The sequence below is a fragment of the Panthera pardus genome, unplaced genomic scaffold (genome assembly GCF_024362965.1).
Source record: "Panthera pardus isolate Hobbes unplaced genomic scaffold, ASM2436296v1 HiC_scaffold_16, whole genome shotgun sequence".
NCBI classification, from domain to species: domain Eukaryota; kingdom Metazoa; phylum Chordata; class Mammalia; order Carnivora; family Felidae; genus Panthera; species Panthera pardus.
The window spans coordinates 50,602,576-50,615,585 of record NW_026526721.1 but is presented as its reverse complement, the minus strand read 5'-3'; positions in this window follow the sequence as shown (position 1 = coordinate 50,615,585).

Genomic DNA, 13,010 nt, shown 5'->3' with positions numbered 1-13,010 from the left:
ATTAATTGATTGATTAATTATCTGACAGTTTCTTTAGGGTGGCAAGTTGGGTTACAAGTAGTGTAGGGTGAAGAGGAGATAACAAATGTGATTATGAAAGCAGGAGGGCATAGTAGGCAATTCTTGAATTTACACAATTGTATATGACACAGCTCATGCTAAACAAAGGGGCCAAGCGGGATATCTGGGTGGTTCAGTGGGTTAAGCATCTGACTTTGGCTCAGGTCATGATCTCATGGTTAGTGAGTTTGAGCCCAGCATTGGGCTCTCTGCTGTCAGCACAGAGCCCACTTTGAATCCTCTGCCCCCTGTTTTCTCTGCCCTTGCCCTGCTCTCTCCCTCTCTTTCTCTCAAAAATAAACATTAAAAAAGAAAGGAAAGGAAAGGAAAGGAAAGGAAAGGAAAGGAAAGGAAAAGAAAGAAAGAAAGAGAGAGAGAGAGAGAGAGAGAAAGAAAGAAAGAAAGAAAGAAAGAAAGAAAGAAAGAGAAAGAAAGAAAAAGAGAAAGAAAGAAGAGAGGAAGGAAGGAAGGAAGTAAAGAAGGCAGGCAGACAGGCAGGCAGGAAGGGGCAAGCTCCACCTAACATTCAGTTGTGCTAGAGCGTGGTTGACTGCATTATAAATACATTTTCCCATGAGAAAAAAATGACCAAGATAACTAGGGAGGAATATACTATTGCAAGTGATTTCTTCTTAGTCTTGACCACATTGTAGTTATTCTCAGTAATCAAATATCACAAAACACACTGTGTGGTGTACACAAGTAAATGGGGTCAAATACTACTGGCTAATTTGTTAGAAAACTCATGCCATGTTTCTTCACTGAATCATGAGATACTCATAAGCTGGGGCAACATACACAGCAGTTGCATGAAAAGACATGACATGAGCCTGAAAATCTGCCATCCAAATCTATCACTGTTCATAAATTCTGTAATACCATTATTATTTTTATTGCCATTCTGTCAAACATTGTGCTGTCTTCTACATAAAATGTAAGTACTCTTATGCTAACTAATGTATTTCTTTACTAGCTTATTAGATATCCATTTTAATATGTTTATATATATTTATATAAGTATATATGATATATTAATATACTTATGTTGAATACCAGATAGGAATAAAATGAATGAACACCAAAAAGAAGGAAGACCACCATTTTTTTTACAGTAATACTTTCACTTAAATGAGTCTCTTTTTGTTGGTCATTATTTCTAATAACATGCACTTTTACTGCCTTCCTAGAAGTAAAGTAGGTATTTGGTCATTGCCATTGTGTACAAACCCAATATTCAGACTCCTCAGATACCCTTAACATATGGCATTCCTGTTCCCATCTCATTTACAATGAGGATGTGTATTTTTAAGAAAAATTCTCCAAAAAAATTTTTTTAGAAACTGATAACTGCTTACCTCGTTGGAACAAAGCTAGAGTTTATATTTTGCTTTGTGCTTTTGGATATCTTTGGTTATATAATATTTGTGAAAGAAAAAAATATACAATTTTCTTTAGAGAAAGGCAAAGTAAATTTAATTATTAATTTGATATTCTATGTGGGATTTTAAAAATCAAACCAACAGAATACCTAAAACTTGCTTCATATGCCTTGCACTGGAATTTGACCTATCTTGTGAGACGGTGGATATGGAGAGAAGAGCAAAAAAGCACAGAGAGTTTGGCCCAGAGGCATCTATTTTTCTCTGAGCTAACAGATTGTTTTCACAAACCACCACACAGCTTGCCAGGATTCTTGCTCTGCATTCTATGCCATTCCTTGCAGGGTCAGTGGATAATAAAGTTTCCCCCAAACATTATCTAATCCTGGGTGAGGCTTCTAGCTTTATTGCAATCCCTGTACTGGATGATAGAATATGACTGGTATTTGGCACAGCTTCTCTGGACTGGTAAAACATGAGTCGGGAAGAAGTATTGCTCTGTGAATTTGTCTCAGCTGCAAAAGACATTTCTCTCGTTAGTCAGACTTCTGTTTGTCCTTTTGCACACATATAACTGGGGACAAGAATAAATCAGGAATATTTAAATTGATCAAAATTCATGTTTTATATGCACATTTCTCAACTTAGTCCAAAAAATGTAATCTTCAGAGGTACCAAATACCCTAAATAATACCATAGGTAATTTCCAAAATTCATAGTTAAATTTGATAGCTTTTTATTTTTTTATTTTACTGATTTTAAAAATATTGGTATAAAATGTAAAGCTGAAATTATATATGAAAGCACGAGAAGAGTGGTTTGAGTTAATATTTATTTTTAGAATATCTGAAGGGCATATGATTATAATTCTGATTTGAGAAGATTTTAATATAAGTTTTTATCGTTTCTTGAGGCAATTTTCTTATCTTTAGGCCTTAGAAAATCTATTATAATGCTATCACAGCCCAAATTCTAAAATTAAGTCTATTGTTTTTCCTGTACACAAACTAATAATCAGTTCTATATTTTCAATGAATGAGGTCGTAAAAGTCTGACATTACACTGGATTATTTTCTAGCTCCTAATCTTGTGTACCAACATGACCAATTTGTACTTTTCAATATCCCATATATTCTCTTTAGTGTGCGAAATTACCTATTAAAAAAAAAAGAATGACAAATAAGAGTGTACAGTAAAAATAAGCTTAAATAGTTAAAAATGATATCTAAATGAATTTATATTTAATATAAAGTATAATATTTATCATATATAATAGTTAATGCAATTATGGCATAATGATGGTTTTTTTGTAATTCATTGATAAATATTACCAGTGAAGGATTTTTCTATCACACAAATAGGTTTTATACAATGTGATCAACATGGATTTCTTTACATTTGAACATAATGCATATAGAAGTGAAATTATTTGTTGTGCTCTGTGTTTATTAGCTTAAGCTACCATAACAAAATATCATGAACAAGTGACTTAGGAGATTTTTTTTTTCTTCATAGTTCTTGAGGCTAGAAATCTAAAAGGAAGTTCTGGAGAGTTTGGTTTCTGGTGAGGGCTCTGCTCCTGGCTTGGGTGTGGTTGCTTTCTTGCTGTGTCCTGAAATGACAGAATTTCCCAAACCTGGGGACAGATGTGGACATCTAAGTTCATGAAGCTAATACATCATCTTATTATTTCAATCCAAAATGGTCTTCTCTAAGACAAATTATAATGAAACTGTCACAACTCAAAGACAAAGAAAGAATCCTAAAAGCAGAAAGAGGAAAAAAATATTTTAACCTACAAAAGAACCCTCATTAAACTATCAGCAGATTTCTCAGGAAAAACCTTTGAGGCCAGGAAAGAGTGGGGTGATGATACATTCAAAGTACTGAATTAAAAACATTGCCAGCCAAGAATACTCTATATGGCAAAGTTACCCTTCAGAAATAAAGGAAAAATAAAGGCTTTCCCAGATAAGCAAAAACTAAAAGAGTCTGTCATCACTACACCTGCCTTAGAGGAAATGCTGAAAGGAGTTTTTCAAGCTTGATGAAAAGACACTAATTAGTAACCTGAAAATATATGAAACAATAAAACATACTGATGAAAGTAAAGATACATTCTGAGATTCATGAAACTATTCTGTAATATGATGGTGGGTTAACCTCTAACAAACTATGAAGATTAAAAGAAAATACTATTAAAAATAACTATATCTGCTGTAATTTGTCAATGAATACACAATATAAAAAAGAGGTAACTTGTGACGTTAAAAACCTAAATGGGAGGAGGTAGGGTAATTTCTGTATAAACTTGAAGTTAAATTGCTTTCAGCATAAAATGGACTGTTAAATCTACAACATTGTTTGTGTAAACCTTATATAACTGCAAAGAAAGAACCTTTATAAATTCACAAATAATGAAGAGAAAGGAATCATAATGTACCAGCAATGAAAATCAGCCTACAAAGATAGGCAACAAAAGAGGAAAAGAAGAGCGATGGAACTACAAAACAGTCAGAAAGCAATGAACAAAATGGCAGTGGTAATTCTCGCATATCATAATTATAAATTGTTCGATTTCTCTAATCAAAAAGTGTAAAGTAGTTGCATGGATTACCGGGGGCAAGAAGGAAATCTTGCCTATTTGACAATATGGATGGACCTTAAAGGCATTATGCTAAATGAGGTAATTCTGTGAGAGAAAGGCAAACAGTATATGATATCATTTGTATGTGGAGTCTAAAAAAAATGCACTTGTAGAAACAGTAGAATGGTAGTTACTGGGGGCTTGAGAATAGAAGAATTGTGGGGAAGTTGATCAATGGGTACAAATTCCCAATTAAAATATGAAAAAGTTCTGGGGATCTAATGCACAGCATTGCGATTATAGTTAACAATGCTATATTATATACTTCAAAGTTTTTGAGACTACATCTGAACCTCATCACAACAAAGAAATAATTAAATGACAGGATGGAGGTTTTAGCTAAAGCTACCATGGTAATTGTATTGTAATACGAACATGTATCAAATCAACATGTTGTATACCTTAAACTCATGCAATGTTATATATGTCAATTGTGTCTCAATTAAAATGAAATAATAAAGTTAGTGAGCTATGTGTATGAATCCAAAATCTGTTTCAGTATTAGATATGATTTTAGTATTTAACACAGATATTTAGAAATCTTGTCACAAAAAAAAAAGAAATCTTGTCACATTGGTGATTTTGAGTGATGATTCTCATTTTTAGCTTGCAGTGTTCTTACACATTATGTAGCAAATGATTAAAAAAATGTGTACTTCTCAAGCATCTGTTAAATATTATTTAAAATTCTGTTTTATTTTTGATTTATATAAGCTGTGTCCTCAAAATATACAGTCTTCTTGATGATAGAGAATCTGCATTATACGAATTTTCCATCATGCAATTCAGTGAAATAAATAATGCTTAATTATACTCATTGAATTACATTAAATTAAATTGAAATGAGATCAATGTAATTTGCCATTTGCCAAAGAAAGCTGTTTAACCTTTATTAAATGTTGCTCTTTTTGCACAGGTAGTGATATTGTTCGGGATTTTTTAAATACAAAATACCACATCCATTTTAAAATAATTTTTAAATGTCATTTTACATTATTTAGAGTAAATGGACCCAACTTTGCCAAATATTTTATACTAGCAGGAGATTTGGCCAATATATACCAAGGTCTCAGTTCTTACCAAGATTTTCATACCCCTACTTTTATGTATTTATAAATATATGTAAATTTTAAATAATGCAGATCATGTGGACTATCAGTTCAGTCTCAAGACATATTTATGAACTCTGTTGATTATTTTTGTTGCAATAGTTATTTTTATTTCAGTGAGAATTCAATAGTATTCATGAATGAGCTCAATATGGTTCCTTGGTGGCTTGTCAGTGAGGAACTATCTATGTTTTTAATATCTTTTGAATAATGGTTGGGTTAACTGAGAGGAAAATGAAAAACTGTCGATAAGAAGATACAAGCTAAGGAAGCTGTCTAAATCCTCTCTTCAGTACAATTTTGAATGAAGCATTGAAATACAGAGAAGTAGAAGAACTGAATTCAGTTTCAATTCAGAAAAAGCTTTTGCCTAGGGTTGATTTGATGTACTGATCAGACAAAGAATGAAGACATTTCTGGTGTAGAAGAAATGGACAAAATTTAAAAACCAACTAGAAGTGAGTAAGTTGTTGTTTTTTTTTTTTTTTTGTTGATGGTGGTGGTGGTGATTTTTGTTTGTTCGTTTGTTTTTGTTTTTGTTTTGTTTTGTTTTTTGTCTCAGACTCATGTAGTGAAGCCAGACAGTAGTCCTAGGAGTCTTGTATTTATATGAGTTCAAGAGTTCATATGTTCAGGAAATTGGTCAAATAAACAGAATATTCTATGTGTTAAGAGAGAAACAAAATATAAAACGAAATATATAATATAAATTTTAATGTATATTAAAAGAGAACAAAACAAAAATTATAACAAGTAGAGGTCACATACAACTAAGAATAATAAATAAAAATGAAATGTATTGTTTATTGAAATATGTAGAATAGGCATCTCTTAAAAAGAAATTTAAGATAAGAACACTGATGTGTGTAAGGCTAGATACCCATTGAATAAACACTGTTTCACCTTAAAAATATTTGATTCAAATTCCTTGTGATCAGGTGACCTGACCTCTATCAAAAAAAAAGAGGATGTATTATTATTTTACAGTTCTTCATAAATTTTTTTTTATCAGAGGAAATCTAAGAAAACATTAGCACAATTTTGTGTGTACTCAGAAATGGGTTGCTCCTATTTTAGATGATGTGTTGGGATGATTTTGCCCTGAATCTAACAAAACCTAGGATTCAAAATTTTTCACTTGTACTGGTCATTCCAAAGCCCTGTACCTAAATTTGTGTTTATAATTTTATATTCTTGTGGAGGGTTCCATGATTTAATAGGCTTCAATGCTCACAAAACTTAGATCCACTTATGGAGATTTAGTCTAGATAAAGGTAACATGAAGAAAAATCAAAAACATAGTCATCATTATTGTCAAATATTCATGCTTCTTTTTCTTAGCATTAACTGTTTCCATGTTGGTAAGGCATTTCAAATCACTAGTTTTCAAGATGTCTGTAATATCTTTTCAGTATCTGTGTAAGAAAAGGAATGAATTGCTGGAATAGCTTTTAGATCAGACTGATAAATGCTCATCAGGATTGTTCACAAACAATTGAGTTGCAGCAGCACTCTTCATATTTCTAATGTTGAGCATCTATAGTAATTCTTCAATAAACCATTGTTTTAAAAGAATATTTCTAACTTGGAGTAAAGCAATTGCAGTCTTCCAATAGGCAGAATGTTGACTTTAAAGAAATAAGTTAAATTTAACTTGTGATTCTAAACTATATTTTTAGATATATTGAGCAAATAGCAAATGACAGTTTTAGCATCAAAATGCCAAAATATGTATGCATGTGTTTGTGTGTGAGTGTGCGTGTGGAGAGGGTGGGAAGGGTGAGTGGAAGAGAAGAGGGAATGATACTAGGGTAGAACCTAAGGCAAGAGGGAAAAAGGCCAATCACAGAACACAGAGAGATCTTAGCTTCAGAGCTAGGCTGTTATTATCTTAGGGACTCCAGAGGAAGTGTAGTCCTATCTATGTCAATATATGAGTCTTAAAGTCTTTGGCTCCACAGTCTCCTTGCTAAATAGGATCTCCCTAGAAATTGGAGAATCCTATTCACCTGGGTCTAAAAGAAAATCCAGGTAGTAAGTCTCTCCCCATTTTAGCAGTTGTTTTACTTCCTTTGGGCTACTATAACAAAAATACCACAGATTGGATGGCTTAAGCAACAGACATTTATTTCCCACAGTTCTGGAGGCTGGAAAGTCCATGATGGACTCTCCATCTGCTCTAGCAGAACTGGTGTCTGGTGAGAGTCCATTTCTTGATTCATAGACAGCTCTCTTCTGCTGTGTCCTCATGGCATGCGTCACATGGCAGAAGGGACAAGGGAGCTCTCTGTGTTTTTTTTTTTTTTTTCATAAGTGTACTAATGCCATTTATGAGGGATCTACTTTTGTGACCAAATGATTTTCCAAAGGCACCACTTCCAGATACCATCTCACTAGTGGTTAGGTTTTAACATAGGAATTTTGGGAAGACACAAATATTCAGGCTATAGAAGAACAGTCAACTCTTACTCTCACCAGATTCTTTCCAGAGACTGTTTATTCCTCATAAAGAAATAAATAAATCTGTCTTAGAAAGACAAGTGTTTTCTTGTATTTCTAAGAGGGCCAATTGCTTATATTCTTAAGAATTAAAAAAAAATAAGAATTGTTTTGCATCCTTTTAAATTCACTGTCAGTACTGCTGTTAGTATTTTACTGTATTTGTAAGTAACATCCTCAGTATACATTCTGTAGTGAAGGAGGGAAAATGATAACACTTGTGTTATTTCATATACAAAATACGTATGGACCTATTTTCTTCCACTGACATAATATGGAACTTCTGTTATTTTACAATACACCTGTGACCTACATATTCCACCTTACTTTCTATTGTTGTATCTACAATTTACTATCTGTATTAACTACTTATGCTAAATTTGAGCTAAATCTATGGTTCCTAGACATGTTCTGCATTCCTACACATATAGCATTTACATAATGTACCTCTGTAAACATTGATTATATTTAAGCCTGCCTCAAATGTATTTGTCCCTCAGATGATCTTTCCTGAGCCACAAAGGAAAGAAACTCTTCTACGCTTAATCCCCCTACTGCTTTGTATCACTCCTTGTATAACTATTTTGCTATATCTTTAGGCTTGTGTGTCCTAGTTTCACTGTGACTGATTATAAATGGCCAAAGAACAGAGGCTGAGTCTTATTTATCTTTCCACTTTCACCTTTATCCACATCACTCAACTTATGTCTGAAATTATGCAGGGGTGATATTTAACAGATACAAACTGACTACATGTTAGGTGATGCATTTTATCATTTGCTCTTTAAGCATTTAATCTATTATTTAATCATTTAATCTATTATTCCATTTAACTCAAACAGCCCTGTACAATAGGTATTAAAAGTATTTAGTTTTACAGAGGAGAAAACTAAAGGATACTCTATCAAGGTTAAAAGAGGTGCTCCAGTTCACACAACTAGAACATGAAAAGAGCAACATTCATGAAAATACATCCACTAGCCCAAACGACCCTGAAATTTCCATACGCTCTCCTATTGTGGGTTGTAAGGTTAAGTATTTATCTAAACACTATGAGTTTCACTTAGTTTCACATGCCAGTCTTCTTGGCATGAATAACATCTAAAGAGAAAGGGAAGGCAGCAATAAATTCAAATACTAATATGATTATGCTGCGAATAACTAAGATTCTAGGGAAAAAAGTTAATATTTTTTGGTATGAAATATAACTTACCTTTCCTCCAGAAAAAAAAAACAAGAACACATAAGTTTACAGCCTATTTCATGTATAAATATGTTTTTCTTTTTTGGAGGGGAGGTGTATAACAACATGGTGAAGTGTTCAAAGTACAAAATTAAGTAATCTGTAAGTATTTACTTTGAAGTATGTAGATACTCATGTAACTACCAAACTATAGAACTATCAAACTATGGAACATGCCTAGCACCCCTGAAAGGCTTGTTAGTGACCTTCCTTGACATATCAGAAATAACACATTTTCTGTCTCCTATGACCACATACTAGCTTTATCCATGTTTTGAACTTCATACAAATGGAATTACACAGCATGTACATTTTTTCTTTCTCTAAACATAATATTTGTGAGATTAATCAATGTGGCATATGCCACATTCTTATCACTCATTTGCATTTGGTTTACTTCCAGTTTGGGGCCATTGGGAATGAAGCTAATAGGAAAATTTGTGTACATATCTTTTTAAAATGATTTTCTTAAGTTTTATTTTAATTCTAACATTCATAGTTAATATGCGATGTGATATTAGTTTCAGGTATACAATATAGTGATTCAACAGTTCTATACATTACTCAGTGCTTATCATGATAAGTGTACTCTTTAATCCCTATCACCTATTTCACCCATATCCCCCAGCCACCTGCCCTCTGGTAACCATCAGTTCTCTATAGTTAAGAGTCTATTTTTTGGTTTGCCATTCTCTCTCTCTCTCTCTATTTCTTTGCTCATTTGTTTGCTTTCTTAAATTACAAATATATGTGAAATCATATGGTGTCATCTTTTTTTTTAATCAACTCATGTACCCATTTTCCTTGGGTATATCTCTAGCAATGGAATCATTGAATCAGAGAGCAAGTGCACAAGCAACTTAGGTAAATTGATATTTCCAATGGAAAGGACAACATATTCATTGATAAGAAAGCAATGACCATATACTGGAATTCACAGATTTTACTTTAGACTTTGTCAGCACAGTATAAATAATATGTTGAGTTCTTGAATTTTGAATTAATAGTTTTGGTTTTTTAATATATTTATTGATAAAATTGACTTATTCTACCTTATTGTATATTAATGTATTCTACATTATTTTGATATAAATATGAAGAAAAAAGATGATAAGATTGGCACATAATAGTTTTGTCCTCTATAAATTGTTTTTATTTTTATAAATCATGACATACAGGATAAATAATTTAGTTGTAGTTTTAATATTTTTGTGAAATTCCTGGATATATTTCCTTCATTGATTTTTCATCCATTACAATCTTCTCACCCTTAAAACAAGACCTTGATACCCCATTACTCCACAGAGGTGTGTGGATTCTGCTTAGAAACAAAAGAAAAAAAAAGGATTCATGCTGGTGAGGGATGTAGAGAGGGCTTTGGATGATTAAAAACAAAACTGTATCAGAAAACCAGACTTTCATCGTTTTCCATTTCTGCACTTTGGTCCAAAAAGAAAGTGGGAATTACTGAAAAGATGGACACCTCAGGAAGAGAGGAAAGCTAAAAGCAGATGGGCATGTGGCCTTCTCATTTTGGATTCTGGAAGAAACAATATCACAGAGTGTTTCATACAGAATGGAGTCCCTTTGTAACATGAGAATGGTATCATAGTCATATGTAAAAGGTGACAATTGAAAAAATGTGCACCTGCCATAATGTTGCTTTGGTGTGAAGTGAGGTGATTCTGTAACAATAATTATGGAGTCAACTGCTGAAGCCATGGACGGGATGAGGCACTTGCCTCATGGGTTGCAGAGAATCTGCACTATTATAAAGGAGGTGGGCCTAGGCAACCTTAACATAAGGGTTGAACTGGAAGGACAGGATGAAGGACCAAGCCTGAGTGGGCCAAGAGAACAGAAACAACAATCATGAATACTTCAAAAGTCAGGATACAAGCTACCAAAATGAGATCAAGTGTCATAAGTCAATGTTTGAGAATGACCTGAGATATAAAAGAATCACTTAGAAAAGATAAAGCCAGGTGCCTTGACCCACTGCAGTAGAATACGTACATTTTGTGTGATATCCAAAAATCAACTTAAAAAAGTATTTTATTTTTTTATTAAATTAAAAAAATTTAATGTTTTTTATTTATTTTTGAGACACAGACAGAGCATGAGCAGGGGGAGGGGCAGAGAGCTAGGGAGACACAGAATCCGAAGCAGGCCCAGGCTCTGAGCTGTCAGCAAGGAACCCCATGCGGGGCTCAAACTCGTCAACTCCAAGATCATGACCTGAGCTGAAGTTGGACGCTCAACTGACTGAGCCACCAAGGTGCCCCTAAAAATTTTTTAATTTAATGTTTATTTAATTTAGAGAGAGAGAGAGACAGACAGACAAAGTGCTAGCAGGGTCGGGGCAGAGAGAGAGGGAGACAGAATCTGAAGCAGGCTCCAGACTCTGAGCTGTCAGCACAGAGCCCCATACGGGGCTTGAACTCACGAACTGCGAGATCATGATCTGAGCAGAAGTCAGATGCTTAACTGAATGACACCCAGGCACCCCAACTTATAAAAATATCTTGAGGGGAAATGGGGGGAGAGAGTTAAGAAAATATAAAGATCCTCAATACAGAATTTGAGCCTTAAATTGGAATGTAAGTTCAAGTGAAATGAACCCAAATAAAAGTGTTAAATTGTCCAGCCATCTACACATTACTGGTTTGCTATTTCATTTTTATTCTAAGGAGAATCTCATATTTCTCTTCCTACCATCTTCTTTCTTTCCTTCCCTTTTTGCTTTTTTCCGCTTCCTTTTCATCTCCTTTCTTATTTAGATTTTTTTGTTTAAAGTTTATTTTGATTATTTATTTGTTTATTGCTTTTGAGAGAAGTAATTGTACTTATGATTTTAAGCAAAATGTAAGTTGAGCCTTCTAGTAATTTTATGGTACAATCAAAGTGCCTATTGCAAGAATGATTTAGAAGGCAGTAAATGACAACATAAAATGTGAGCATCTTTTAAGTAGGCATAGAATATTTAAAATAGATAGCATGTGGGTTGATTGATTAATTAATTGCAGACTTTAAATGGAGTCAGAAATTCTACATCAAATAATTCCTCCACATTACGTTAAGTTTATAAGGCCTTCCTATAGACTTACCCTGTTTAAAATTTTTGTACTCAAGTACACATCTAAGGAGGGTTTATAATGTCTGCAAGCTTTTCCAAGCAATCAGCAAAATTAAAGACATACATTAATTTGTATTATTTTCTCCTGCTCCCTGAAAGGAAGTTCACTCCACGTCAGCAACCTGTTCTTTTATCCATTCTCTGTTAGCAAGCTATCTTCCGGGATTTCAGTCAAAACAAAGGCAATTTTAACTTTCACAAGAGCCACATATTCCTTTTTCCCCCACTTTTTATTATAAAAATTTCAAGCATACAGCAAAGTTGAGATAATGGTATAATAATCACCTGCATATTCACTACCTACATATCGACATGCTTACTCTATCACACACCTGTCCTTCTTTCTACTATCCATGAATCCATCTTGTATTTTTTTTATTTTTCAAAATAAGTTATGAAAGATTGAACTTATGAGAATTATGTATACCACATGCCATAATTAAGTGAATTCTATGCTGTGTCCACACATTTAATCAAAGTTTTAAATGTTCATGAATTAGAGAATGCATATATCTGACCCACTACTGATCTATACCTAGAAAAAGAAAAGATATGAAAAATTGAATCAAAAGCAAACACTCCTCTGTAATATAAATCATGATCTCAGTTGACCAATAATTCTTTTGTAACCATATAGTACTTCTAATTTTCAAATAACTTGGGCTTATATATGCACTATAAGTGATTGCACCAAGTGTTTGCCACCATTTTATGGCTTTGGCGCACAAATGCCCAAGCCATAAAAGCAGAAGCTGAAAGCATATCTTCTGATTCCAAGTTCTGTGCTCTGCCATTCTGCTCCAGTGTCACCACAGTTTTTCTGTTGTAAATTAAAATTAGAATTCAGTACGTGCAACATTTATTTCCCACTTTGTCGTGTGTATTATACCCGTCCCTTTCATTCCTTATTTAAATTTTGTCACTGAGTTCACACTAA